Below are 17,221 nucleotides of genomic sequence, written 5' to 3'. Positions count from 1 at the left end.
GCTTAGTTGCTAGGCGGCATGTGGGATCTTCCCGGACCAGGGCTCGAACCCATGTCCCCTGCATTGGCAGGCGGATTCTTAACCACTGCGTCACCAGGGAAGTCCCATATTTATTTTATGTTGAGAAGAGCCTATTAATGATGAGAGATGGACTCTGAGGAACTGTGATGGGAAAATGATAACTGTATAAAGATCGTGGCAAACAAGGGGGGTGAGAGAGAATTTTAGTTAAAGTCAGAAATGCCAGAGGGGTGTTTTCTGTACATATATATCAGACTAGGAAAATCAAGGTGGCAGCTTTTTAGAAGCTGAAAACTGATCCTTCTCGAAGGACCCAACTGTAGAGTAGGATCTTGAGGGGTGGAGAATACATATTTCCTTTAATTATCTATATTTTTTACAAAATGGAAATATTCCTCTTTTTAAATTTAATTTGTTAAAAAATTTTTAATTTGTTTTTTTTTGAAGTACAGTTGATCTACAATGTGTTAATTACTGCTGTACAGCAAAGTGATTCAGTTATACATATATACATTTTTTTAAAAATTTATTTCTTTATATTTGGCTGCATTGGGTCTTCATTGCTGTGCGCAGGCTTTCTCTAGTTGGTGGCGAGCGGGAGCTACTCTTCGTTGTGGTGCATGGGCTTCTCACTGCGGTGGCTTCTCTTGTTGCGGAGCATGGGCTCTAGGCCCGCGGGCCTCAGTAGCTGTGGCTCACAGGCTGTAGAGCACAGGCTCAGTAGTTGTGGCACACGGGCTTAGTTGCCCCACGGCATGTGGGATCTTCCTGGACTAGGGCTCGAACCCATGTCTCCTGCATTGGCAAGCGGATTCTTAACCACTGCGCCACCAGGGAAGTCCCTATTATAGGATATTGAATATAGTTCTCTGTGCTATACAGTAGGACCTTGTTGTTTATCCATTCTATACATAAAAGCTTACATCTGCTAATCCCAACTTCCCACTCAAACCCTCCCCCAACCCCTCCCCCTTGGCAACCACCAGTCTGTTCTCTATGTCCGTGATTCTGTTTCTGTTTTGTAGATAAGTTCATTTGTGTCATATTTTAGATTCCACATATAAACGATATCATACAGTATTTGTCTTTCTCTTTCTGACTTACTTCACTTACTGTGATCATCTCTGTTGCATCCATGTTGCATTATTTTGGGGTACATGTATCTTTTTGAATTATAGTTTTGTCTGGATATATGCCCAGGAGTGGGATTGCTGAATCATATGGTAATTCTATTTTTAGTTCTCTGAGGAACCTCCATACTGTTTTCCACAGTGGCTGCACCAACTTATATTCCCACCGACAGTGTAGGAGGCTCCCTTTTCTCCACATCCTCTTCAGCATTTGATATTTGTAGACTTTTTAATGACGGCCATTTTGACTGGTGTGGAAATATTCCTCTTTTTAAAAAAAAAATAATTAATTAATTTATTTTTGGCTGTGTTGGGTCTTCATTGCTGCACACGGGCTTTCTCTAGTTGCGGCGAGCAGGGGCTACTCTTCGTTGCGGTGCGCGGGCTTCTCATTGCTGTGGCTTGTCTTGTTTCATAGCACGGGCTCTAGGCACACAGCCTCAGTAGTTGTGGTGCACAGGCTTAGTTGCTCCGCGGCATGTGGGATCTTCCCGGACCAGGGCTCAAACCTGTGTCCCCTGCATTGGCAGGCGGACTGCAACCATTTCGCCACCAGGGAAGTCCCAATATTCCTCTTTTTAATAAAATTTTGTAAAATTTAAAAATATTACAGGGCCTTCCCTGGTGGTCCAGTGGTAAAGAATCCTCCTTCTAATGCAGCGGATGCAGGTTCGATCCCTGCCCGGGGAACTAAGATCCCACATGCCGTGGGGCAGCTAAGCCCATGCTCCACAACTGCTGAGCTCGTGTGCAACTAGAGAGCCCGCATACTGCAAACTACAGAGCCCACACGCTCTGGAGGCTGTGTGCCACAACTAACAGAGACCACGCACCTTGGAGCCGGCGCGCCACAACTAGAGAGAAGCCCGAGTGCTGCAACGAAGAGCCCATAAGCCACACTGAAGAGATCCCTCATGCCTCGACGACGATGATCCCGTGCGCCTGCAACTAAGACCCGATGCAACATACATAAATAGATAAATTAAAATATTTTAAAAAACAATAAAAAAATTACAAAAGTAAATAAAGTCAAAGGTGTACATCCATGTAATCTCACCTCATAGTAATAACCATGTTGAACAGACAGCATTGGTCCTGCCATATCCCTTTAGGGCCCCCTTCAGGTCACCTGTACACATCTCTCATATGTACAGTCCAAGCAAGGGCAGTGAATGTCCCTGTAGACGCATCTCTGTGGGACAATTCTGAGGGGTCCCCAGGAGGTTGGGACCCAGGTGCCCGCAGTGCCCATCAATGCACTCTTACTTGGCTTTATGCCATCCAATCTCATTACTCCACTCCCTCTCTGTGCTTCCTGGGATCGTCTCCCAAATAATGTTCTTGCACCCAAATCCTTGCCTTAGGGTGTGCTTGGGGAACCCTGCCGTATTCACAACTACCCCCTAGACTTAATACTATCTGCACCCAGGACTCAGGGAGGGGCCGTGGTTGGGGGCACTCCTGCCCTTTCACCTCACTCTTTTCTCTCCTACCCAAGCCTCTCCGCTCTGCTCCTTTTGCTGCTCAGAATTCTGGTCCAGAGGCCATTTCTCTTCCCACCGAGTCACATTCTCACCTAACCCACCTTTTCTTGTTTATTTCCATAATATAAATACATCGTTAGAGGGACACCTTAATTTACAATTCAATATGTATTCAATCAGCATTTGCTCAAGCACAGGTGTTAATCATTACTGTGTCAAGCACAGGGCAGACTTGAGATGAATAGCTCTTGTCTCTATCCTCAAAGCAGGGGAGTAGGGAGACAGACCTTTGTGAAATAGCCAGGATATCGAATGCCAAGTGTTCTCATACAGATGGGTGAAGAAAGAAGTGTTGGAGTTAGGAACTCAGAATGTCTTTTGCAATAGAAACAGTGTAATGTGTGATGGGTGTCAGGCAGGTGTAGTAGGTTGAATAAGGGTTCGCCAAAGATGTCCACATCCTAATGCCCAGAACCTGTGAATGTGTTACTTCATATGGTAAAAGAGACTGCAGATGCGATTAAATTATAGCTCTTGAGATGGGGAGATTTATCCTGGATTGTCCAAGTGGGTCCCATATAATCACAAGGGTCCTTGTAAGAGGGAGACAGAAATGTCAGAGTCAGAGAGGGATTTAAAGATGCCTCACTGCTAGCTTTGAAGACAAAGGAAGGGGCCATGAACCCAGGAATGAAGGCATCCTCGAGAATCTGGAAAAGGAACCAGTCCTGCCAACACATTGTCTTTAGTCCAGTGAAACTGATTTTGGACTTCTGTCCTCCAGAATTATAAGAGTCTGCATCGGCAGGCAGACTCTCAACCACTGTGCCACCAGGGAAGCCCAGTTTGTATTGTTTTAAGCCACTAAAGTTGGTAATTTTCTACCGCAGCAATAGGAAACTAATACATCAGGTTAATAAAGAATATCTGGGGAATTCCCTGGTGGTCCAGTGGTTAGGACTCTGTGCTTCCACTGCAGGAGGCAGGAGTTTGATCCTTGGTTGGGGAACTAGGTTCCTGAATTCCACACGGCAGAGCCAAACAAAAGAAAAAAATGTGAAAAAAAATTTTTTCTTGTTACAAAAGCAACACATTATAGAAATATTGAAAAATACAGAAAAACACAGAAGTAGAACACTTGTGATTTCACACCCCCTCCATCCTCCCTTCTCATGGAACATATAAAGTAAAATAGAAATAGAAAAGATCCTCCCACTGTCCCAGAGCTAAACCTTGTGAGTTAGATTTTGACACAAACCAGGCAAGACTTTTGTTTCTATGTTTATACTAAATGGAATCTCATCTATCTACCTATGTATCTACCTAACATCCTGATAGACAGGAAGCTTGTATTCCCTCACTCTTAGCAGTTCTTATGCCCAGAACCCAAGGAGTTTCTGCTATGCTCTCCCCTTTATATTTGCTGTCAGAAAGCTCTGTGGAACATGAAAAGGTGCTCAATATCACGAGTCATTAGGAAATGCATATCAAAAGCACAATGGGATACCACTTCATACTCATTAGGATGGCTATTAAAAAAACCCAAAAAGACCCCAGAAAACAGGTGTTGGTGAGTACGTGGAGTAATTGCAACCCTGTACATTGCTGGTGGGATTGTAAAATGGTGCAGTCACTGTGGAAAACAATATGACAATGCCTCAAGAAATTAAATGGAATTGCCATATGATCCAGCAATTCCACTTCCGGGTATATACTCAGAAGAACTGGAAGCCGGGTTTTTTTGTTTTTAAATTTTTATTTATTTTATTTATTTATTTTTGGCTGTATCGGGTCTTCGTTGCTGTGTGCAGGCTTTTCTCTAGTTGAGGCGAGCAGGGGCTACTCTTCCTTGTGGTGCGCGGGCTTCTCATTGCGATGGCTTCTCTTGTTGCGGAGCACGGGCTCTAGGCGTGCGGCTTCAGTAGTTGTGACGTGCGGGCTCTAGAGCGCAGGCTCAGTAATTGTGGCGCATGGGCTTAGTTGCTCCGCGGCATGTCGGATATTCCCGGACCAGGGCTCGAACCCGCGTCCCCTGCACTGGCTTGCGGATTCTGAACCACTGCGCCACCAGGGAAGCCCCAGGAAGCTGGGTTTTGAAGAAATAGTTGTACACCTTGTTCACAGCAACATTATGCACAATAAGTGAAAGACAGGAGTATCCATTGATGGGTGAATGGAGAAACTGAATGTGATATGTATGTACAACGGAATATTATTCAGCCTTAAAAAGGAAGGGCATTTTGACACATGCTACAACATGGATGAGCCTTGAAGACGTTGTTCTAAGTGAAATAGGGCCTGTCACAGAGGACAAATATTGTACAATTCCTCTCCTATGAGGTACCCAGAGTAGTCAAATTCGTGGTCGCAGAAAGTAGAAAGGTGGTTGCCAAGGGGAATGGGAAATTATCGTTTAATGAGTACAGAGTTTCAACTGGGGAAGATGAAAAAGTTCCAGAGATGGATGGTGGTGATGGTTGTCCAAAAATGTGAATGTCCTTAATGCTACATAACTGTACACTTAAACGTGGTTAAAACGTTAACATTTATGTTGTGTATAGTTTATCCTCCCCCTCCTCCCACCCCCCTGCCACATGCAAAGCTTTGTAAAGGGGAAGTCAAGGGTGGTCTGTTCCACAAAGAAGCGCAACTGTTCTAGTAATAAAACCTACCGCTTTTCAGTCGTCAGTATGTGCCAGGTACCTAAGTCAGCAGTTTATATGTATTCTTTTATTTTCTTCTCTCAACAACCCTGAGGTAGGTGCGACTATCATCTTCATTGCACAGAGCAGGAAACTGAGGCATGAGGTCTGAGTGACTTGTGCAAAGTCTCCAGCTAAGAAGGTACAGTCAGAACTGGAACCCTGGGTGGTTGGCTGCAGAGCCCGACCGTTAGCCTTCGTGATACACCCTCTTTCCAGTAAAAGACAAATCCGTCATCCAAATAGGCCGTAACTCTTGGTAAGGGGCTAAATGCAGGTTATGAAAAAGTGAGCCCCAGTGGAGTCTTGCATTCATGGGACTTGGATAAATCCCATGCATTTGGAGCAGTCCTGGGTTCCCAGAATTTTCGGGTGGAGATGACGGTGGTTCCCTGAACTTTTCACAGTACACTGTATCACTACTGCTGCCACTACTTTTCCCCTGCGGTGCCCCCCTCCCCTTCTCTTAGAACCCACTGCTTATTTGACATGAAAAATGTACTATAATGAGTCTCCTGGCTAATTAATTAAAAGGGGAAAAAAATCTCAATCTTCAAATATGAAATGATTGATTACATAAGCATTAACACCTCTGCACACTCAGAACGGCATGTCTTCAATTTAAAACTTTTCCAACACATTATTTTCTGTCGACGTGTGTGTTTTCTGCCCTTACAAGTCCGATTTCTCATACATCCCAGTCCATTTCGCAGCAAATGGCCCCAAATGGTGTTTTTCCTGCTCATTAGGAGCCTGTATCAATTAAGCAGGCCTGGCCGAGCTGCCTCTCCAGGCCTGCATCTCCTGGGCTGGCGTGTCTGTGCTCTTCCCACCCGAGAGCTGGCTGGATCATACCCCACTCTTCCCCGCCGCTGAGGGGCCCGCCTGCCACTTAGGGGCCCTGGTGCTTCTCACAAGACCAGGGCCGAGCTCTGACGTCAGAGTGTTCTCGTGCGGTGCTTGCACTTTATGGAATTTTAAAAGCTTATTGTCTGGCTCAGACACGTGGCTCCAAGCTGCTGTCTGACTGGTTCTTTCAGTTGTTTGTTTTTAACCCAAAGAGCCTCAAACCAATACCCTCCCCGCCCCCACAAGCTTCCCAGCCTGTGCCTTGCTTGAGATGCCGTTTTTTTTCCACCTCACTCATGCTTGACCTTTGTCCCTTGAAAAGGGGGAGGCCTGGGCTCAGGGCTGGCACCGTAAGGACCAGTGGGGGCTTGAGCTGTGGGTAGGCAGCAGGTGTCCTGCCCCTTCCCTGGTGCCCGCTGTCTGTGGGAAGAGACCACTTCCTCTCTCGGGATTTGCCCAGGCCCAGGGGTAGCGCTCAGAGCCGCTGATGTGAGCTGGCTGCTGAGCAACAATCAGTACGTGTGAAATGTTTCTGAGAGGAATAAGTTGTCACTTCACAAGCAGAAATGTTGAAAGGCAATGAATTCTTGGATGGAGCGGTTGTCTAAATCAGGGTGGGAAACCTGACCTCTCATTAGCAATAGAACTTGTTTGTGCTTCTGACTGTAAAAATCATAACATGACGTTAGAAGCCTGCAGAGACAAAGCTCTACGGGGCTGGAAGACGAAGATATTAATGGTGGGCACATGCTGAGAATGACACTTCTATTTTCCAGAAGCATATAATGGTACTTTTCCCACCGAAACTGTGAAAAAGAGAAGCTATTATGGTTCAACATTTAGACAGGCATTAAAGCACACTTTCAGTACAAGTTGAAATTATTTTTTACTCCTGTGGCCTGAATTTATGAGCAAATGAGTTGGATTTCCTTCTTTCGGGACTTGAACAAACGGGGAGGTTGTTTTTGGTTTTTTGTGTTTTTTTTGCGGTACGCGGGCCTCTTACCGTTGTGGCCTCTCGCGTTGCGGAGCACAGGCTCTGGACGCGCAGGCTCAGCGGCCATGGCTCACGGGCCCAGCCGCTCCAAGGCATGCGGGATCTTCCCGGATCGGGGCATGAACCCATGTTCCCTGCATCGGCGGGTGGACTCTCAACCACTGTGCCACCAGGGAAGCCCGGGGTAATATTTATTGAATAGCATTTTTGTATCCTATATGTAATTTAAATAACGAGTCAATGAAACACTTTGTCTTTTTGTCCCCTAAATCTCCTCCTCCCCAAACCCCACCACAAATGCAGACCCCACCACCCCAATGCTCTGGCTTCATGGCTACACGAAATTCTTTTTCACTTGGCCCTTCTCAGAAAAGAAAACTTCTCCATGATTTTCTAAATCCTAGGTCTGCAAGCCCAGGAAAGGACATAAATGTCCAGTGGCCTCAGACCAGCATCCGGACATCCCTCAGCCAACCGCTTCACTGTGTCAGGGCCACTGTTGCTGTCCCGCCTCCAGCTGCCCCGGAGCCCCCCAAGATCCTAAACAGCCTGGCTCCACCCATTTTCCCTGGGGCCCATCCCCTAATTGTTTGGACAATGTCATCGTGGTGAAAACTTGGCCTGAGGCCATAAGGGCAGAACTCCACTTGTGCCCATGAGGTGCTGCTACATGGCTGTGGGCCTCCAGTGGCTGTCAACGCAGGTTACACGTGGCTTCACCAAAGGAATTTAACAGAAAGTGATTTCTTCACTACAATATTTGCAATCACTATAAAAGTACATTCGTAGTTTTCTGCTTTGTTTTTAATTCTGAAGCACAAAATCATCACCGAGAGTAGCTGTTTTTGCATCATTTAACTTAGAATCCTACTGGGCTGTTCACCTTGAAGCTAGCAAGATAAATGACACTTTTACAACCCACCAGAAATTAAGTGCTGGTTGACTGACAGCATTACAGCTCTCTTGGAAAAGTCTGTGGCCGCTGCTCTCAGTTCTCTAATTTGATCAGCTTCTGGAGTGGGTTTGGGTGGGGACGGACAGCCTCCAGCATTTCCAGAGCTTGAAGGAAGTAGGCCCGCTGGCCTGGTTAGCATTCCTGTGGCTAAGATGTTGTCTTGGGACTGAACGTTGGCTGGACAGGCTTTCAGCTCATAAGGCAAAGTACCTCTGTGGAGCCTCAGGGAGAGAGGGATTTGGAGAGCCCATGGCACCCCAGAGGGCTCCTTGGGTTCTCTCCAGGACTGGCCCTGGCCTTGCTGTCCTGCCTTTATCCATTTCCAGGTTGGCGAGGCTTCCCTGTACCTGTTTGTGTTGTGGATAGTCTGAAAAGCCCTCCTCTAGATGAAAGCCCTCTGAAAATTCAGTGCCATTAGCCTATTGCAAAGCAGTAATGCTCTGTTGTTTCTGGAAGAATCCTTGCACTTAGAGCCAGCAGAGGAGAAATTATTACCGAACTAAGTTATTAGATCCGTTCCCTGGAACATTTTTTAAAACCCAAGATTGTTTTCCTAAGGGAAAATGTAATGCACTCTCTCCCTCCTTTATTTATTTATTTATTAAAAAATTTTATTTTATTTAATTTATTTTTTATTTTTGGCTGCGTTGGGTCTTTGTTGCTGTGTGCGGGCTTTCTCTAGTTGCGGCGAGCGGGGGCTACTCTTGGTTGCAGAGCAGGGGTACTCTTGGTTGCGGTGCACGGGCTTCTCATTGTGGTGGCTTCTCTTGTTGTGGAGCACGGGCTCTAGGCGCGCAGGCTTCAATAGTTGTGGCACGTGGGCTCAGTAGTTGTGGCGCTCAGGCTCTAGAGCACAGGCTCAGTAGTTGTGCCACACGGGCTTAGTTGCTCCGCAGCATGTGGGAGCTTCCCGGACCAGGGCTCGAACCCGTGTCCCCTGCATTGGCAGGCGGATTCTTAACCACTGCGCCACCAGGGAAGCCCCCTCTCCCTCCTTTAAAGCACCTGATGCCATCATTCTCTGCCTCTAGCAGCAAGCCTGCTGCCCAAAACAAGGGAACATCATAGCTATGTGCCACTGAGAACGTGGCTGGGGGCGGGTACCAGGAAGGACAATGCCGAGAAGCCAAAAACAACGAGAGAAGAAACAATAAAGTGAGACCCATCCTGACGGTACACACAGCACCAGAGTTTAACAAACGCACACACCCCTTCGAGGGTGGGGGAGTAGGGGGGAGCTGCCGGGCAGGACAGTGTAGAGAGGGACAGAAACTGCTGGGGGTCCAGGAAGACTGGGGCACTGACTGGGGTTGTTATCACCATGCTAAGTCTGAGAGGCACCCTTTGTTGTGTGTCTGCTCTGTGCCAACGTTGGCGGAGGGGTGCCTCAGAGAAAAAGATTCCTAGGATCTGGCGAAAGCCTACTCCATCCTGTCTGCACAGTTACAACAGTAACTGCTATAGTTTAATAACGAGTGCTTACTATGTTCTAGGCATGCAAGCTCCACAAATCAGATATAATGCCCATTTTATAGATAAACTGAGGCACAGTGAAGTTAAGTGAAGAATCCTGTGGTAGGTGTATAAATCACCAATTAAACCCTGCTGATAATTAGCATCACAGGACTTGCAATTCACTGGGCTAACAAGATCCTCCTTGTACAATGATGGAGAAGGGAAAGTGATTTTTATGATTTGGGAGCAGTTGTTATGAGCTTGGTAAATAATACGCAATGTTCAAATTCAGTTGTTACATGTGTTATTCATAAATCATTTATTTTGACTGAGTAAATGAAATCGGTTTAGAGAGACGCTTTATTTAACCTATTCTTTAAATTTGCGGAGATTTTTGTAATGCTCTCAATGTTTCTTTTTAGTGGGTGTGGGAGAGCTGGGGAGAGGAAGGAATGTGGGGTATTCAAAGGCTAACATAGAAAAGATTCTCCATAAAAAAAGAAAACACGTCTAGAGACGATTGCTCCATAAACAAAACATGAGTGCACACAGCAATTTCATGTTCTCATTCCACCCACTCGGTTGTTCTTAATGATTCAAGAACAGAACCGCCTGGGCAGATTTACAGGCTCGACATTCCTGACATCTGCGCCGAAACAAGGCTGTCTGTGTTTGCAGAGCGCTTGCTTCTGCTTGGGGGAGAAAACACAAACACCTTGATTCAATTTTTACTTTTATTATGTTTGCATCTGTGGGCTGTTGGGATCTAACAATGGGTGTCAGGAAAGAGGACAGTATAGCCTTGAAGTTTGGGGGTTGAATGAGACGTGAAGATCACACAGTTACACGCCAACAATCACGTCTTCTTCTGGCTCGCCCTGCTGTTAGAAAGCCGGACTTCAGGTGGAAATCTTTGGTTTGTTTAGATTGGTGCTTTAGCAAATTCCTCTACTGGTTCAGAGGGCAGGGGTGTGGCTAGGAGTTCCAGGCCCAGGGCCAGGGCCTCTTGACTTGGGCTTTCTGAGTTTCTCAGCTGGGGTTTTGGGAATGTCATATTCTCTCCAGCCCCCTTTCTTTTAAGGGGAAGATTTGCTTTCCATTAGACACTTTCCTCAGATTTATAACTTTCTCCTACTTTTTTTTCGTGGCCTAAGCTTCCCAGACTATCAAGGTGATAGTAAGAGGCGTGTCCATTTCTTAGGAGAAGACCCAGGCTGACCTCCCTGGCCCTCTTCCCCAAGTTATTCTGGAATTCTGGAATCACCTGGCAAGCTGCACCCAGGTAGCAGTGAACACAGGCTGGTACTTTTGCTACCTCATAATGCACTGATAATCCTGTGATTTAGAACCTTCATTTCACTTTTGAGACTCAGAGTGGGAAAGTAACTTTCCCAAGGTAACAGAACTTGTCAGTAGGAAGAGCTGGGATTCAAACCTAGGCTGGTCTGGTGTTACAGCTCATGTACCCGTCAGCCACCTTAGAAGGTGATCTTAAGTTAGGGCTATGACTTTGGGTTTCATGCCAAATCTCCACTATTTCAGAATCTGTGGTGGAAGGGGAGGTGAGTAAAATTATGGATTTGGCATTTGAAAATGATGTGATCTCTTATTTTAATGCCGATGCTGAAAGGTTGGTTATATTTTAGTGGGACACCTGACTCCTCTCTTTGGCCTTCTGACTTTAAAGATAGATTCCATGTCTTTGGGGGCTGTTTTCATACTGGGTTCCACCTGACAGCTCTAGTCTGGTTGTCCCATGGCCTTTGCTATTCTTGGGGAAAGCAGAAAGGAAGAGGGAAAAACAAAAGAGAGAAGGGGATGGGGGCTGAGGACATGGAAAGATTTTTAGCTTACAGTTTTTATTATAACCAAGTACTGGGGCTTCCCTGGTGGCACAATGGTTGGGGGTCCGCCTGCCGATGCAGGGGACGTGGGTTCGTGCCCTGGTCCGGGAAGATCCCACGTGCCGCGGAGCGGCTGGGCCCGTGAGCCATGGCCGCTGAGCCTGCACGTCCGGAGCCTATGCTCCGCAACTGGAGAGGCCACAACAGTGAGAGGCCTGCGTCCTAAAAATAAAATTAAAAAAAAAAAAACAAAAAAACCCAAGTACTGTAACTTTACTAAACACAAAACCCAGTAGACTTAAAATTCTAATGCTTTATATCATGCAAAATTTATTTTTGGCATGTAGTGGTGACTACAGATCCAGTTGTATTATTTTTACTCAATATTATTTCCCATATAGGCTTTCATATATTTACATATTTTTTAAACTTTTTCAGCACATATCATCTAATGTAATCCTTGTATACACCCTGTTAATTTGAAATTTTTGCTCTGTGACCAAGAGAGGTTAAGGGACTAGCCTAAGTTTGCAAATCTAGTGCAGGGCTGGGATCTGGATATATAGGTTTCAATGTCTATGGAGCACCCCATGTTTTTTGTTTTTTTTCCCCACACCTTTATTGGAGTATAAATATTTTACAATGTTGTGTTAGTTTCTGCTGTACAACAAATTGAAGCAGCTGTATGTATACATATATCCCCATATCCCCTCCTTGAGCCTCCCTCTCACCCTCCCTATCCCACCCCTCTAGGTGGTCACAAAGCACCAAGCTGATCTCCCTGTGCTAGGCGTCTGCTTCCCACTAGCTATCTATTTTACACTTGGTAGTGTATATACGTCAGTGCTACTCTCTCACTTCATCCCAGCTTCCCCTTCCCCCTCCCATGCCCTCAAGTCCGTTCTCTATGTCTGCGTCTTTATTCCTGCCCTGCCACTAGGTTCATCAGTACCGCTTTTTTCAATTCCATATATTTGCGTTAGCGTACGGTATTTGTTCTTCTCTTTCTGACTTACTTCACTCCGTATGATAGATCCTAGGTCCATCCATCTCACTACAAATAACTCAATTTTGTTCCTTTTTATGGCTGAGTAATAGTCCATTGTTCCAAAAATGGGTGGAAGACCTAAATAGACATTTCTCCAAAGAAGACATACAGATTGCCAACAAATGCATGAAAAGATGCTTAACATCACTAATCATTAGAGAAACACAAATCAAAACTACAATGAAGTATCACCTCACACCGGTCAGAATGACCATCATCAAAACTCTCCACCCCATGTTTGTTTTGATATTGGATAGAGTCACATTTTCCTGAAGACAAAAAGTTCTACTATTTCAAATGAAAATAATCCATCAACATTCACCTTCTTGAGACCAGGGTGTATGGTTCTTAATCTCCTTTTCTACTTGATCACCAATTTTCATGTAATCAGGGCACTCATGTTAATAACAGCCTGGTATGGTTGCTCGTTTGTCATGGCAATGTGTGGAGATGATGTCCTTCCTGCCTTCTTTCTTTCCCTCCTTCTTTCCTTCCTCCCTTCCCTTCTTTTCTCCAGCAGCCCTATGAAGAACCACTACAGTGTTAACTCTCATTTGTTTATTCACTCATTCATTCTTTTCTCCAAAAGCTTTGTGGAGAAGAACCACCAGAGTATTAACTGTAATGGTCAGAATGGCCCTCGAGTGACCCTTCCTGTGGCTTAATACTTGGAGACTGTCACTCAATAGGCTCCTCACATCTACACAAGGGATGATTAAAGAAATTCTAAATGAATTGGTAGTTTAGGGTAGAAGTACATGGAAACATTTACAAATTCTGATTTTTATGCCTTTTGGGGATTTTGTATTATTTATCAGTGTGTATATGGACTTACAGGAGTCATACATGCCCACTGTAAAATATTCCAACACTGAAGACACTTGTGATGCAGAGTGAGAATCTCCAGTCGTTAGGAACAACCCTCCGACCCCAAACTGGATAAGGCCACTGCTAATCCTTTCATTCTATGTATGGGACAACATTACATCTACTATATTTTTATAGATGATGTTCATGTAAAATTGCATGAATCTTATCCTGGATCTCAACTTTTTTCTATGCATAATTAAGTGTATTTAAGATGATTTAAAATAAATTATGAGTCATACCTCAGCCTTTCTTAACCAGTGAAATGAAATGTGATGTGTCAAAATTGAGTTAAATCCATAATCTTGGTGGATGTGCTTTTGACTTGCACATAACGAAAATCAGGCAGGCAAAAGTGAGGCAGCTCACACACCATATCGACATCCAACAATGAGAAGGTCAGAGCAGGGAGTTGATGTCAATATGTTCATCCCAAACTGCAATAAAGCTGTCCCGGCAACTGTAATCTCAGCTGCCGTTCCCCTCCTTTGGGTGAGAAAGGCACCATCCAGACCCTCAACTCCTTTGCTATGAAAATACCATGCTTTAACAAAGGTTTAATTGTTTTTCAATCATATCGATATAATCTAGATTTCAGGTTTCAAAGACAAACTTAAAATTTCCACACCAGATAGGGCTTTACTTGACAAAAAGACTAAGAGATGACAGCTAAGATTTCTAACTCTGCCACATGAAAATTACCGAATAATTGCACAAATGGTGTCATCGTTCTGAGAATCATAAAGTGCATGTAGCTTTCCATTTTGTTTTCCAGTATTTTACTGGGGATGTTTTCCTTGGGATATCACTAGCAGTTTTAAATGCTAGGAAAGTGTTTTCCCCCTACCTTCTTTTTTTGCCAAAGAGAGGGCAGACACAAGCCACAGTAAAAAAGCCACTATACTATAACATGACACTATTATAGTCTGTTTTCCACCAGGGAAACTACCTTAGAATGGGCAAAATCTGCATGCACAAACGTGCTTCTCCAGGTTAGAAAGTTTCTACAGTTTGCAGATGTGGCAGCAAAGAAACAGTAAAGTGGGGGAAAGCAGCATCTTCTGGACATCCATATGCAGGATACGCCCTCCCCATGGTAAATCAGCCTGGAACATTTGTCACCAACTGGTGACACCAAAGCCAGGTGATAGATGGCTGAAGACAAGGAGGGATTGAAGGAATCAATAAGAAGGGCCCACAATGACCTCAACAACTACAGGGCTTACACACTTTAACTCTGCCAGACTCACTAGCGTCAAATTTGTAGAAGTCAATTCTGAGAAAATTGGAGAATTAAAAAATTAAGAACTATTTCACAAGGAGTCATTCCTATCTACATCCAGTACGGCCATTTAAAATTCATATTGGTCTTCCATCCATTCCCGAGTGCTTTCACAGAGCGACCTGCCCGAAGCCATTAGTGCACAGCCCTCACAAATGGAGAGGCAGCAGCATTCTGACTCACTTGGAGCCAGACTGGCATTTGCACTCACTCAAATCACTTGGCGATTAACAAGCTTCTCTGCACTAGGAATTGTGGTCACTTCCCCTCAGAACAGGATCTAGGAAACAACCTGAAGGGATCATGATCTAAAGAAAGATCATGCTTTGATGTTGGGTGGGATTATGCAAATAAGAATGAGAATAGGGTGCTTCAGTGCTGTCAGAGTGTGCTGTGTTTTATTTGGGAAATGAGACAAAATCTTCCTATGATCAGCCACTCCATGTGACATCCCAACCCACACTCTGCTACTGACATTTTATCTCCCACTGAACAGCCCGGCTGTTGTAACATTTTCAGGATTCTTAATTTATGTCTTGCAGAATCTAAAATCAGTTGGCAGGAACTTTAAGAAAATAACCAGTGTTGACAGGCACCTTTATACTTCAAGAAGCTGGTACACCTTAGTGCTGCTAAAAGCTAGGGATTGTTCTCTACTTTTTTCTTCCAAAATATGTCTAGAAGACAGTGGGATGGAGATAGGGAGCTGTCCTAAATCATTTGATTTCTCTTTTCAATCTAAACTCTGTGAAAGACCTTTCTTTCTACCCAATATCTGCTAACAAGCTCATTCTCCTTTCGTGGTATGAGTGACTCCAGCATTTAATTAATTAATTAAATTAGAGTAACAAAGAAAAATTAACTGAGGTTCTTATATGTAGCCAAGAACCATGGAAAAGTAAAATGACTCAAAAGTAAGATCAGCAATGTAACATTTGTGTAAGCTTCATAACCTGTTGAACTGTTGATTCTCAGAACACTAGGGAGGGAAGATAGCCTGATGATGACGATTCCTACTTTACAGAAGAGAAAGCGAGGCCCAGAAAATGTAAATAACTAGCTGCAAATCACTCAGCCTTGAAGAAATTGCGACTCAAACCCAAATCACAGGTTCTTTCCATTATATCACCATGCTGCTTTGTAAAAGTAGCGACTTTGAATTGGTCAATCACATGAATATACTAAAACCTTTGCTCTTGAGTCTTGGCAGTGCTGAACACTTGGCGCTCTCGGGCTCACACCTGTCAAAGCTAGGATGCTGGTGTACACCCTAACTCTGGAGTACTCAGCCTCCATCCTCTTCTCAGAGTGGAGTTATATCTACTTATCCATTATGTAGTGCTTCCGAGTATAGACTCTTGAGCCAGGTGACTGGCTCTGCCACTCACTAATAACTGACCTGGGCAAGCTACTTTACTTTTCTGGGCCTCATTTTCCTGTACAGTAAGATGGAGATGATAACAGCGCCTATCTCATAGGATTGTTGTAAAGATTAAATGAGTTTATGTAAAATGCTATGTACAGGTTAGTATCACCCATCTGTTTGCCACATGCTTTCATAAGTGCACTATAGGGTCTTCCCTGGTGGTAAAGAATCCGCCTTACAGTGTAGGGGACGCAGGTTCAATCCCTGATCAGGGAACTAAGATCCCACATGCCGACGGGCAACTAAAGCCCGCACGCCACAACTAGAGAAGAGAAAACCCACACGCCACAACTAGAGAGAAGCCCATGCACCACGACGAAGAGCCTGAGCACTGCAACGAGAAAAGATCCTCTGTGCCACAACTAAGACCCGACACAGCCTAAAATAAATGAATAAATAATAAGTAAATCTTAAAAAAAAAAAGAGCCAGTGCTTTCTTTCTAAAAAAAAAAAAATTAAAAAAAACGAACTATAAATGCACCTGTAATATGCTTATGAAAACCTCTGGTTAGATGATAAAGCCAAGAAAAGCTTTGCTCCATTCCAGGAGGTAGGAAATTAGTATACTCCTTTTACACAGTACCTGGCACATAGTGGAGATTCAAAAAACATTTTTAGATTGAACTGAAGTGGATAGTACCATAACTGAAAGTGGTAGTCCTGATCTTTCAGGCTCAACGTCCAGATTTTTCAAGTATTTCTAGTCCACCTCCCCTCCACTCCCCACCTCATCTATCTCGAAGGGCAGAGACCAGGAAAAGGATGGGCAATCAGTTCCCACAAAGCTCAAGTACGAGTAAAAATCAGTTCTGAGAACTGTGCAAAATTTATGTCCTTGTGCCTGAAGTTCAAAGGGCACGATGTATTTCCTCTACGAAAAGCCCAGAGGCTATCTTTATATATTATTGGGGCGAAAATCCTAACAGCCCTCAGTAACAAACAGCTTGCAGCAGGTGTTTCCAATTTTTCTTATTTGCTCCCCCGACTCCTAGATTGCCAGAGAAGCCTGGTCGACGTATCCATACTCCTGAGCCCACCGAGCGAGAGTAGGACGCTTCACGAGGTGACCTAGGTTTGGGAGGAGTTAAGTTTGGGAAAGGGAGAGACGCCTTTAAGACAACTACCAGGTGGCGGCCCCACAGCACCGGCTCTCTGGGAGGG

Source organism: Neophocaena asiaeorientalis, unplaced genomic scaffold (genome assembly GCF_003031525.2).
Source record: "Neophocaena asiaeorientalis asiaeorientalis breed wild unplaced genomic scaffold, Neophocaena_asiaeorientalis_V1.1 scaffold171, whole genome shotgun sequence".
Taxonomy (NCBI): domain Eukaryota; kingdom Metazoa; phylum Chordata; class Mammalia; order Artiodactyla; family Phocoenidae; genus Neophocaena; species Neophocaena asiaeorientalis.
Note: the sequence above shows the minus strand (reverse complement) of the source record.